Source organism: Thermobia domestica, chromosome 3 (assembly GCF_964235325.1).
Source record: "Thermobia domestica chromosome 3, izTheDome1.hap1.1, whole genome shotgun sequence".
NCBI lineage: Eukaryota > Metazoa > Arthropoda > Insecta > Zygentoma > Lepismatidae > Thermobia > Thermobia domestica.
Window position 1 is genome coordinate 105029721 of NC_137456.1, and position 14352 is coordinate 105044072.

The window sequence follows — 14352 nt, forward strand, 5'->3', positions numbered from 1 at the left end:
ATCAGACGGTTCAATGCCACGTTCACAAAAGCTCTCCATTGACTTCATCCTTAGCCAACTGGATCTAGTTTCTACTTTGTTTTAATATTTCTGTGAGATACATTCTTAATATTATCCTCCCCTCTGCGTTTAGTTCTTCCTGATGGACGTTTCCCGATTGGATTTCCATTTAAAACTTCGAAAGCGTTTCTATTTTCTTCCATTCTCGCCACAAAGTCACGAAAATAATGGTGAAATGAAAATATGGGAGAAAACGGGGGTACAGACTAGGGATCCCACGCATTAGAGGTAAGCGCTCTACTAACTTAACAACCGTGTCCTCTACTTTACATGAAAAACAAAACTAAGTCCAATAATAGGGTAAGAACAAATAATATAACCAAAGATTCTTACTTTCCAATTGTAAGAGATAATAGTGAACAGTTTGTATCATATAAAAGCAGTGTGCAATTGGGCCCACTCGAACTCGCATGGGCGCAGGTTATCTATCCTCAGTAGGCCTCACGCTCACCAATCTCAATGATGGTCTAGTGGCTAGCGCGCTTCTTTCGTGCATGTGATCACGATCTCAATTCAAAGTTGGAAAGTACTGAAATTTTAATGCACTTAAGTGGTTTGAATTTCGCTCTAAAATGATGAACGATGTTTCATATCGCTTCGGTACTGGAAGAAAGAGACGCTAAACTTCTATAAACAAATAAACAAGCTACTTTACGAGGATCACGCTAACTCAGACTTACAGACTGAACTTGGGCTCGTTGTCCTCAATGAGACTCTTCAAGTTTGAACTTGCACTCATTAACTTTATAATGTTTGCATTCACTAAAGGCTTGAGCTTACTATTCTCAGTGAGGCATTGGAGCTCGTGTTCTAGTTTGTTATTCATTTATGGAACTCTTCCTTACTTAGGGGCTTCTCATTAATAAAGCTCAAAGACGATTGAGCCCGAAAACGGGTTTAGCGAGTTTTGACATGTCTTGTTGGTACCTATTAAACTTAACTTAGTAGTATCAAAAAAAAATGTGTAAGTTCTCCCCACATCCATTGATTGGTCCTATCATTGATATTTAAAGAACATCTCTTGCATTGTATTGTATGTTACACATGAAACATCCTTAGTATATAAGAAACTATATACCTAATACAACCATTTTATGGTTGGTGATATGACCATTTGATTGAAGTATTACAGAATAATATTATAGCCAATCGTACTTACAGTTTCCCTTCATGGCTGAGTGGATAACGCTTGAATTTTTTGTAATGTGGCCATGAGTTCGACTCATGGTTTGGCGCACTTGCCTGGAATGCAAACCCGAGTATTTTAAGAGTAGATCATGCTTCAATATAGCCTCGGTTTTGGACAGAGACGTTAAACTCAACCCAATCAATCAGCCAACCATTCAACAGCACCTACTACAGCGAATCCTCCTTCATATTGTTATATAAAAACCCAATAAACAGAGAATTAAATCTACTGCTAACAAAGTAGATTTGTTTTTCTTTAAAACAAAATGATTTCTAGTGAACTTTATTAATTGAAAAATTACTCAATAATTCTTCTGAACTACAAAGCACAATATCTTTACATGTTCTCTTGTTTCCTCTTACTTTCTTTATTCCACAATTCCATTCATTTCTCATCATTACCATTTCCTTTAGCCCATACGGTATAACCGTGGGATGTAAAACTCTAAGATTTATTTCCTTCCACTTTATTATTCCATCAACACCATCTCCCATTTATTCCTATTCTCTTTTAGCCGATAAGATACGAGGGTGGGACGTTAAACTATTGATTTCGTTATCTTTCTTCCTTCCTGATTTAAAAATTTCTAAGACACGTAACACAGAAATTTGATTAGAGCATTTGATGGTTCAAGGAGTAATATAGTAAGATAGAAAGTATAAGTACAACTATTATTTCCAATGTACCCATATAATAGAATATGCTATTGTGGAAGTCAATTCTTGTTTCAACACTTAAATTTCATTCGTTGAGTGTACTGATTTGTGTTAATGTCTCAGACAGTTATAAACACACAGAATGAAATTAACCAGTTATAGAAAATCTGAGAGACAAAATTCTAACCAATACATTACAAAAGAATATTAAGTATACTTAAAATAACTCTTTCTCTTGAATGTGCTGGTTTCCAATACTAATACAGCCAAAATTTTAAACAAACCTATTTTAAAAACCTTTATTGTAATTAAATATTTTTACAATCTTTTACATAACACCATTTTCAAAATGATGACTTAGTACAGTGATATGCATTCTGTCAGTGATCACAACACTTGAAAAAACAGCCATACAGGTTATTTTTGGATACCTTCAGAATGAGCGTCGCAAGTGTGTTGAATTGTTCGGCTGACGCGGTGCTCGAAACTTTGAACATATGTTTGATTTTCACAAGTAAAAGTGATTTGATATTATTCTTCTATTTTATCTAGCCTCTTAATGGATTCTGGTAATCATTTCAATAGATTGTACTGTTCTTTATTTTACCGAAATCTGTAAATACTCGACGTATTGTGATTTACTTGGGTATGCATCATTGTCCCTCTCTGTATGCTACCGTAGTATGGTATACATGTTCTAGTAAACATCTAATCTAATTTATCCCTAATTTGTTATTTACTTACTGCTCGTAGAAAGTTACCTTATCGTTCTTACTTATTGGTCCAATGTTGGCAAAGTTCTGAACAATAAAAGGGAACCAAGAAAAATGTTGAAAATTGCTGAGGTAACGATTATTCATAAAGAATTTACCAATGATAACATTACAAAATTTCCATATTGAGCCACCTTTGCCAATGATAGTACCGAAAACTCCTATACATGCCACCAAACATCTTTCTAACATTGGTTCTTAATTAAATATAGATTAGGTAGATTCTGTAGCTTATATAACAATAAAATTTCTCAACGTTAGGATAATTTATTTTATTAGTTGCGCAAATCTAGCAGTCGACAATATGAAGAAAGTGAACAGGTAAATATTTGACTTTCCGATTCAACACTTACCGAATTATTTTATAATTACCTTAAGTCGATCGACAAACCAGATAAATCGCCTGAAAGTCTCGAACATCAATAAAGTTATATAAAGCCATCGAAAAAAAATTTCCTAATTCATAGACTCTAAGGGTTTTCTTTATCTTTATTATTATATGTTGAAGAAATTCTCTTCAGGATTGAAAGTATTTTCACTAATTCATTCCCTACACTTGCATTTTCTGGAAATATTTTGATAATAATAGAACTTATGTTTTTTTTTCTCTCTCTCTCTCTGCAATCCTTTTTTGTTTAACGCTTGCGTACTACCTTGGAGTCTCTTTGGGATCCCAGACATATTTAATGTAGTGTATCTGAAATGAATGTGAGTATTTCGAAGTGTGTTCTTATATTTTCTCCTCAATGTATGTTTAATATATTGAACACAAAAATACCGTTTGCTGTTGCTTTGTTGTTATGTAAATATTGACTGTTTATCACTGGAGTCGTAAAAGGACCCCAAATTAATACCCCTGTAAGCAGTCTTGGACTGGGGGGTATAGGGCTCCGGCAGGAGCCTCACTTGGAGGCCCCATCTTCCCTTCGGGGTTGGCTTTTCTTCATAAAGCTTTCAGCTTCATTTACGCGTGGTAATGGGGCCCCAGAGTGGGTCCTGTTCTATTTCTTTATGATGTTGGAGTAACTAATAAACAACTAACAGAAGGCCCCAGCAGAACTTTATAAAACTCAGTCTCATTTCGGCATTCATGGGACCCCAATACACATTTAGACAATATGATGCTGGGCCCCCATTCTTCATATTGTTGAAATATATTCTTACTAGGCCACAGGATTTTATAATACTGTTAGCTTCATTCCAATAGTGGGACCCCAAGACTACATTCAATGCTAGGGGCCACCGAACTCTGGGAACAAACTACAAAAGTAACTATGCTCCAACACAGCAGACATGTTTTTATCTTACTTTCCATATTATTCAACATTCATTTTATACATATATTTTGAGAGGTCCCCGACAGGGATTCCTGCCCTCTGCCCTGACCAGTCCGAACCTGCTTGTAAGTAACAAATACTTCTCTTTTTGTATCTTCTTACCGAACAAGCAAAAATAGTAGCTTACATAATGCTCAATGGATAACAGAAATTTCTAATGTATTGTTTGCGAAAATTACTTCATTATTGAAATAATAGAGTAAGTTAGGTGTGTATCAAGAAAAGAGTTTTTTTTTTTGCATTACTCCACATTGTTTATAACACGTCTCTTTCTTCCTCAGATTACAATTCGAAGCAAGAGATATCTTGAAACCTGCTTACATTTTTGAACAGGTCTAAAGCCTGTTACTCCCTGGAAACAATCGAAAGGAGATGACATGCCTTGATTATTCTGGGTTGTAGTTGCTCCTGTTAACTGGTGACGAGGTCGTCAAGTATTTCTTTTCAATATTTTGGATGTCGAAGGTGACATTCTGAGTTGGAGCGCAATGCAATAAAATGTTGTTTTGAAAAATGTATCTGTAAAAATTTCTGTACGGAACACCAATAATTATTTATTTTAATTGGGGTCTCAAAGACATCCCAAGGTATCTCCTATGCTATATATTTCACAGTAATATACAAGGGTTTAAAAAAATCGAGTTGCCTTCGAGTAACCATGAAACGTTAAGGTCTTAGAATGATGAAAAACTTGAATTCAAGATTGCAGAAAAATTTAGGCTACGACTCTTGTATATCTATAAAACTACTTTTGGGTGATCCTTCGACCTTTCTCCCGTATCTACAAAGATCTAATAGCCACATCATTAATAGAGTTAGAACTAAATTTTAAATATAAGGTTTTCAAGGATTCCTAAAGCATTTTTATTCTAACAGCAAAACAGAGAATTCTATAATAAAAATTGGAATTGGCGATTTTCTTATAATAGTTTCTAGTGATTTTGTTCACATTTCATTCTGGAGAACTTTAGAAAACTTATACAGCATCTCATTTGTATGGTTACGTACATTCTTTCGGAAGGGGGACCCAGATTCAATTCCCGGTGGAAGTTCATGTGGTTTAGCTGACGTTTAATACAGTATGTGATCTGAAAGAAATACTTATCCCCAACCCAAGTAACAAACATAGAAATGTAAAGTAGGTGAATTTTCTATCATGCAATGTTCTTGAATTATATATATACATATATATAAACACAACATTACCATCTCTATGAATTTACATGTAATTATAATTCAATAACATAATATATTTTTCTATTGTGTAAATCCAGGTAGGCTAGAGATTGCTTGAAGGTAAATATTGTATTTGACAGTTTTGTAATGGTATTTTGCATACTCAGTTTTATCACTCCATTAGAGTACAACAAACTATAACGAAATATTTGTTTTCTCTCCGGCAGTAGAGAATGGAAACACATATAACTAGTAATAGGAGCGTGTTTTATATCCGTATACTTTGAGAAACTATCTACTGTCATTTATAAATCATGTTTTAGATTGTTTATTTCCGTTCACAGCATTGTAACAAGAAGAAGTTGTAATAAAGAATGGTATTATATAATGTTTCCAAACAGAACAGTTTGACTTGCTCAATTCTGTAATCTCTTTTAAATATTCTTTCTTGTTTCCGGTATGTTGTTATCCCAGAAGGGGTTTCACAAACCATTTAAAAAAAGAAGAAGGCAAGAGAGTAAAAAGAAACTATTGTCAAAAAAAGAAGGAAAAAACTGTGAGTGGTAAGGGGAGGAGAAGACTTGTAGCATGCAACTTTCTTTACAAGTGCTGCCATCTATGAGCATTTGGCCACAACTGATCTGTCGCCTCCAATCGCTTTCGTATTGCTCAGGCTGGTTTCTTAGTCTCATCCTTTTTTCTTTCTTTTTATTTCCCTTCTTTGCTCGACAACTGTCCCACTCAGGGATATTTCATCCTTTTCTTCTCTCTCTTTTCGAAAAATCTCTCTCTTTTTCCCTTTCTCTTCAGAATTTCACTTCTCCACACCATGTTCCTTTTCTTTTCATTTTTTTATTTTTCTTTCTTGCTTCTTTTTTTCCTGGAGCTTCTCAGCTAGTCAGTCAAGCAGTTAGCTATCCAGTCTGCCTACAACTTCACTTCACTTCACTTCACTCACTGCACGCACCACTTGAGGTTGAACCCAAGTGCAACTTGACGAACCGGAAGTTGTCGTGACGTCACTTTTAGAGAGACAGTAAGCAGCAAAGAAAGAGATCAAGTTTTCGTAGTGAAGATTTCTTTACTTAAAGGTATTTCAACATGTCGACCCCGGCACAAGAAAGACATATATACGTAAAAAAGAAGGGGAAGAAAGAAGAGAAGAAAAACTTATGCAAACACCCCTCCTTACTTTCACTATTTTTCTTCTAACCAGAAAATTCTTCCTTTTGTTTTTTTAATTCCATTTCAACTCTCTTGTTTCTAAAGGAAAAAAGGTTTAAAAAACTGAAGCGAAAAAAAAAAATAACTGAACTGACACTTGTTGAAGGCGGATTTTTTCGTGAAGAAAGAATGGGATTTTAATACTCTCTGAGGAAATAATCTCATCTTTTCTCTAAGTGCATAAAAAGGAAACGTAACTTCAGTGTCATATTTTTCATTATAGTGCTATGAAATCTTTGAGTTTTACGTCTCACGATTATGCCAGATAGGCTAAGGAGACGGTGGTGTTGTGAAATGAATGAAATGGTTTAATGAAGAAAGTGGGAGGAAACGGGAGAAGCCCGAGAAATCCCACGTACAGGGTGCTTGTCCACCACAAAGTTCACTTGTTGCAAGCTGGAATCGAACCAGGGACCCCATGCATAGGAGGTAAACGCTCTACCACGATTATAGTTCTATTACATAGTACTAGGTAACATGACGATAATAGTCTAAGCGTCTGACACTTATGAAATCATACATTACACAGCCGTACCTTGGGATTGCCTACTTACCATTTCACTGTAATAATCTGTGAGGAAATAATCTCATTGAACAACTTATCATAAAATAACTTCAGTGTCAGATATTTCACTCAAATTCTAAGCACCTGGTACTTATGCAACCGGACATTACACAGCCATATCTTGGGAATGCCTACTTACCATTAAACATTTTTTAAGTTATGAATGTTTTGTTGCGACCGAAGGTGCCCGAAATCATGAGATAGGAACTCACGCTCGCTCGACCTCACCCTCATGAAGTGAGCGTAATGTCTAGATGCTGATGTGAACGTGATGTCGAAATGTTGTAAGCGTGAGGTCGGAAGGTTATTGTGAGCATGAGGTTGAGTGAGCGTGATGCTGAAAGGGTGTTGCGAGTGTGAGGTCTAGTGAGGATAAGGTCGAAAAGATGTTGTGAAGGTGAGTTTGAGTGAGGTTAGTCATAAGTGGACACCTTCGGTTGCGACCGACCTGCTGTACGGTATGACTATGGTTAAATTCGTATGTAATTAAAAGCCCTAATTCTTTACGTTTAACTTCTCTTTATTTTATTTTGCCCAGTAACCAACATGCTCACCAACTAATTCCTAAATGATCTAAATGTAGTTAGTACCTTGCCTTAATAGTAAACAGAAAAGCATATTCACGTTCAGTATAATCACTATCCAGCTTTGAAATAATTAAACTGAAAGAATATAGTTTTTAAGTTGAAATTAACTTGCCACCGTAGTTTTATATCGGCAAATTATCTGCACACGGTAGTGACATGTACTGGCATCAGGAAGCTCAGACAGTTGGCACCAATTACTGTGATTGTTTACGATTACAAGTTAACGTGGCACAGTAATGTTTTTGTCTGTTATAAAGAGGTTACTTCACGGTTTTTCTTTTGTTATTACATATTTTATTTTTCATTACCTACATTATTTTTTAAAAAGTAGACAAATAGTTTCTTCCATATGTAAATGGAAATACTTCATTTATAAATGGAAATGAAGTATTCCATTCATGTATAAACGGAAATACTTTATAAATCGAGTCGAATAATTGGATTATATGATGGTATTAACTACAATTAAAAACAATATATGATTGCTGTATGGTTCAATGGTATGTCGCTCAACTTTCGTTCCGAGGGGTCTTTGATTCGATTACAGGCCATATGAGTCTGTGTGGTGCATCTCATTGTGTGTGTTGAGGTTTTACTGAGTTTTTCGTCTTCTCGTTATATTAATTAATCATCATTTACTTTCATTAATTACTAGTCTCCTTTAGCCAACAGGACATAATATTGAAATGTACGACAAAGATTTCATATATATAGGGTGGCGACAAGTCGACTGACACATTACAAATTTGAATATCGCGCAGGCGTAATAACTTATATTGGTTAGCTATGTAGGGACAGAAAAAGAAAAGAATGCTACGTTATTTGATTAGTCGCAACGGAGCAATAGAGCACAGAATATCGTATTACCTCAGTTCTTACTTATTACAGAGCTATGTCTATGCAAGAAATGTAACGTTTTCGTAAATGTTGATCTCTTCACGTTCTCACTCTCTCCACGTTTTTAGAAGTTTGCACTGTTCTTAGAGCTCCATGTTTCACATCCAACACACTACCAGTCTCTTCAAACTCCTTCACCCAAGCTAATATGATACTAGACTGTACCTTACCATGTTGACCAAGGATGTTATAAATAGAGGATCTGCCCATATGTATCTTTATCCTATTAAAACGGTGAAGCCAAAAAGCAACCGAGCATCGGCACGTCTGATTGGCTACTCTCGTTTCTACCATCGTCTGATTGGCTACTCTTGTTTCCTCCACGATTGTTGGCTCAAAATATTGCGATCCTATTGGGCGTAGTGGGCAGAGTAGGGATGGCGAAATTGTGACGTATGGCTTCAAGATTTTGTTGTAAGGGCACATCCTCTATTTTATAAGATCCTTGATGTTGAGCAACATTAAATTTTCGTACTATCATTTTCTGTTTTTTACTATCATTTTCTGCTTTTAATTCTTTTATTATTTTCCACTTTTTAGCGATTTTGTTGAAGGCAGTTAATATTCTTTTTAAAAAAGTTTTTATTGATATATAGATCGTGTATGATATAGAAGTTTTGCAAGAATTAGACATTTAGGAAGGAAGTAGGTTCCACAGTTTTAAAGATGCAGTACTAATTTTTTGGACTTTGAGAAGTTTGAAAATCTGAAATTAAGAGTTTTTCGTCTCATTTTTATTAAAATCCTTTAGAAGTGGAAGCGCTTTCCATCCCATGATTATTAAAATTTTTTAATGAAAGAAAGTATACATTTGTTTCATCCTATGTTTACGAGAAATTTTTCAATGAAAGGAAGCGTTTTATGCTCTAGATTTATTAGAAAATTTTAATGAAAGAAAGCCGTTTTCGTCCTATTTTGATTAGAAATTTTGAATGAAAATCAGCTTCTTTCATCCCTGGTTACTAGAAATTTCTAACGGAAGAAAAAGTTTTTGTCGCACGTTATGAGAAACATTTAGCATAAAGAAACGTTTTCCGTTTCATGTTCATTAGAAATTTTTAGTGAAGGAAAACATTTTTAACCCGTTTTTATTAAAATGTTTTGATAAAATGAAGCGCTTTGTTCGATGGTTATTGGATTTTTAAATAAAGATAGCTTTTTCATAGCATTTTCACTATTTGTTTTTATAAAAGTAACGTTTTTCGTTCTATGCTTATTAGAAATTATTAATGAAAGTAAGCGTTTTCTGTCCCATGTATATTAGAAGTTGAAGATCACAGGGAACGAAGGCGAAACATTAAGCTTTCTTCATTGGGAGAAAATCAAATTTTGAACTTTGAAACCACAGCCTACTTAGTACATACAGGAACATAAAACTATTGACAGGAAATAATGGACACACTATTTGTCAATAGTATTAGGATACGCTATTCTACTCATCCGTTCGTACGCGCTGATACCCATAGCTCAATTTCAAACCAGAAATAACATTTCGCTTTTCCTCTCTGTGGTCTGTAATTGTTAGTGACAGGAAATGTTTTTCGTCCCATATTTATTAGAATTTGTTAATGAAAGAAAGTATATTTTGTCCCATATTTATTCGAAATTATGAATGAAAAGAAGCTATTTTCGTCCACTATTTACTAGAAATAGTTAATGAAAGGAAATGTTTTTCGTCCCATACTTATTAGAATTTGTTAATGAAAGGAAGTATATTTTGTCCCATATTTATTCGAAATTATGAATGAAAAGAAGCTATTTTCGTCCACTATTTACTAGAAATAGTTAATGAAAGGGAATATTTTTCGTCCCATACTTATTAGAATTTGTTAATGAAAGGAAGTATATTTTGTCCCATATTTATTCGAAATTATGAATGAAAAGAAGCTATTTTCGTCCACTATTTACTAGAAATAGTTAATGAAAGGAAATGTTTTTCGTCCCATACTTATTAGAATTTGTTAATGAAAGGAAGTATATTTTGTCCCATATTTATTCGAAATTATGAATGAAAAGAAGCTATTTTCGTCCACTATTTACTAGAAATAGTTAATGAAAGGAAATGTTTTTCGTCCCATACTTATTAGAATTTGTTAATGAAAGGAAGTATATTTTGTCCCATATTTATTCGAAATTATGAATGAAAAGAAGCTATTTTCGTCCACTATTTACTAGAAATAGTTAATGAAAGGAAATGTTTTTCGTCCCATACTTATTAGAATTTGTTAATGAAAGGAAGTATATTTTGTCCCATATTTATTCGAAATTATGAATGAAAAGAAGCTATTTTCGTCCACTATTTACTAGAAATAGTTAATGAAAGGAAATGTTTTTCGTCCCATACTTATTAGAATTTGTTAATGAAAGGAAGTATATTTTGTCCCATATTTATTCGAAATTATGAATGAAAAGAAGCTATTTTCTCCACTATTTACTAGAAATAGTTAATGAAAGGAAATGTTTTTCGTCCCATACTTATTAGAATTTGTTAATGAAAGGAAGTATATTTTGTCCCATATTTATTCGAAATTATGAATGAAAAGAAGCTATTTTCGTCCACTATTTACTAGAAATAGTTAATGAAAGGAAATGTTTTTCGTCCCATACTTATTAGAATTTGTTAATGAAAGGAAGTATATTTTGTCCCATATTTATTCGAAATTATGAATGAAAAGAAGCTATTTTCGTCCACTATTTACTAGAAATAGTTAATGAAAGGAAATGTTTTTCGTCCCATACTTATTAGAATTTGTTAATGAAAGGAAGTATATTTTGTCCCATATTTATTCGAAATTATGAATGAAAAGAAGCTATTTTCGTCCACTATTTACTAGAAATAATTAATGAAAGGAAATGTTTTTCGTCCCATACTTATTAGAATTTGTTAATGAAAGGAAGTATATTTTGTCCCATATTTATTCGAAATTATGAATGAAAAGAAGCTATTTTCGTCCACTATTTACTAGAAATAGTTAATGAAAGGGAATTTTTTTCGTCCCATACTTATTAGAAAAATGAAATTAAATTTTTGAGTTTTACGTCCCACAGTTATGGCGGTTAGGCTAAAGGAGACGGTGATTATGAAAAATGAATGAAATGGTGGAATGAAGAAAGTGGGAGGAAACGGGAGAACTCCGAGGAAACCAACGCACACGGTGTTTGTCCACCACCAAGTCCACTTGGCGGGAGCAGGGTTTGAACCCGTGACCCCATGCACCACCATACTTATTAGAATTTGTTAATGAAAGAAAGTATATTTTTTCCCATATTTATTAGAAATTGTTAATTGCAAGAAGTGTTTTGTCTTTCATATTTATTGGAAGTTGTTAATGAACGAAAGGAGGTTTCGTCCAATATTTATTAGAAATTATTAATAAAAGGAAGCATTTTTCGTCCCATATTTATTAGAAGTTGTTAATGAAAGGAAGTGTTTATTGTTCCTTATTTCCTAGAAATTTCTAATAAAATAATAAATTATTCATGTCTTGTGTTTAACCAAACGGGCATTTATCCGTTCTCTGAAACACTTTTATTCTTTCTTTGAAACTGAGAACTTCATTGCTTTTTTACCTTCTTTGCTTCTACCTTTTTCTACTCTATCAAATGTATTGATAAATATCTAAGTAAGAAATCACCCACTAAATTCATGCCCATTTTTCAAAATATATATTCTGTCCAACTGAGTCAGAAGGTCCTGTAGACTTTTGTGCATGTCCTAATCGCAATGCGTACATTTGTTGAGGACTTCTTATATTTAGTTATTTCCGACATCGCTGTCTAAGACCCTACTACTCAGTATCAGTTTATATTGAATATTCCACAGTAAATTTCAAAGACGTGCTCCACATAAAATGTTGCATGAAAGTAACAAGAAGTTATAGAAATTCAATATTTTACTTGATAAATACTTCATAGCTTTGTACTTGTAGTTGTAAAAACTAATATGAATTGACAAATTATAACTATACATGACAAGCTAGCGATCAGAGTACTAGTATCTACATCCTAACTTGTTGGTCTAGTGGCTAGAGCACCAAGTTCTAGATTCGATTCCCATGTATTAATCACAATATGGCGGTTCAGATTCCACCTTAAACTGTAAGTTTAGGTTTCATAATTATAGTCTCGGTGCTGCACAACAACTCTTCAGTTCAATAAACAAACGAACAAAATACCTTATTATCGTTTAAACGGTTCATTACTTTATAACGTTCTACGGATTTATAAGAAAAACTCGTAGACTTTTAAGAAACCAGTCCAAAGAAAACTTCTGAGGAAAGACAAAAGATAGTTAGGAAAGTAAAGCAAGTAAGGAAAAAGTCTGATTTGAGCCAGAAACTTAAAGAATCACTGAATTTACAACAAAATTAGAAATGTATAATTCAATGTACCTTTAAAAAAAATGATAAAAGTGATCATTCGTCTCTCTTTAAATAGTAATATCATTACTATCGTGTGTAAGCTAAATCACTATTTTGGCTTCAAACAAAGACGTTAAAAATATTATTCACATTTATTACACTTATTTTAGGTTACAATGACAACTAAGGAGAGTTTAGTAGCATGATTGTTTTGAACAATAGTGTACGTATAAGCAGGGGCGGACTGGGTACATTAAGGCCTGGGGCGCGGTTACGAAGCAGGGATCTCAAACTACAACACCAATTTTTAAAATAGCGTACAATGAACACCTGCGATGAGCCATCGCGTTATGCAGTTGTAATTCGTTGTTACTTGGTAATTTTTGCAAGCTATGATTTATCATTGGTCATTAGAAATTTGATGTCAGAGTAAGTTTTAATCAAACAGCAAAGCACAGGATTTCCAGAAACATAAAGTCTCGAGAGAATATTATATAGTTATTATTGTATTGCCATATAGTAGCTGAAGCACTAAACAAATAATAGCCAATGCCTTTTTACTATGGAATGGACAGTACAGCTTACTGAAAGTTGAAACACTAAACAACTAATAATTATTTTTGACTATGGAATAAGCACGACAATTTTACTGAAAATGGAAAACACTGCTGAAGCACTAAACAACTAATAATTTTAAAAAGTTAAGATTCTTTTCAGTTCAGATGATGAACTGCAGGGTTCCTGAATAACTTCGTCCATGGACACTAAATTTAATATGTCTCTTTCTATACTCATTAGTAAAAATGTGTCCAAAATATCTTCAGACAAACTAGCTCTTAGATTTATTTTCACCAACTTTAACTTTGTGAGAAGCACCTTTCACATGTCACTTGTGTGCATGATAAAGACAACGTATATTTGTGTACAATGTATAAATTATTAAAACAACTAGACTGACATAGAAATTGGTACAAAATTCCCCCCCCCCACATGACAAACAATTTTTATACAAGGTGTTTGCAGCATCATTATCACTCTTGTCGTGAATCCCGACCAAAGATGTTCTATCTCGCATAGTAGGCTCAGATGCATAATCATGATCATCACCATCTTCTTCTTCTTCTTTTACGGATTTAGGAGCATCGTTCTCTTCAAAATCATCAAAAAGGAGAACGTTTTGTGACAGTGTGTCACATACGACAGAGAACTATGGAGCTCTTTGCATATTTCATCCTGTCTTATATTTAGTTTTTCCCAACATAATGAAAAAAGAGCCCAAGGCCCCAACTGCCAAACATTATGAAAAAAAGCCCAGGGCCCCAACTGCTCAGTGTAAAGGAAGATGGGCTCCAGATGTCCAATGTAATGAAAGACTGCCCAACATAATGAAAAAAGGCCCGGGGGCTCCAACTGCCTAACATTTTGAAGAAAGGGCCCAGGACCCCCAACTGCTTAATGTAATGGAAGAAGGTCCCCAACTGCCCAATATATTGAAAGAAGGGCCCAGGCCCCAGGTACAAACTAAAT

General features: G+C 34.0%; 1 protein-coding gene across 6 annotated transcripts in view; it reads right to left on the minus strand.

Annotated features, from left to right (window-relative positions):
- LOC145680637 (LIM domain only protein 3-like) overlaps positions 1-14352 on the minus strand; it is a 435720-nt gene that overhangs the window by 171331 nt on the left and 250037 nt on the right. The window lies entirely within an intron of this gene.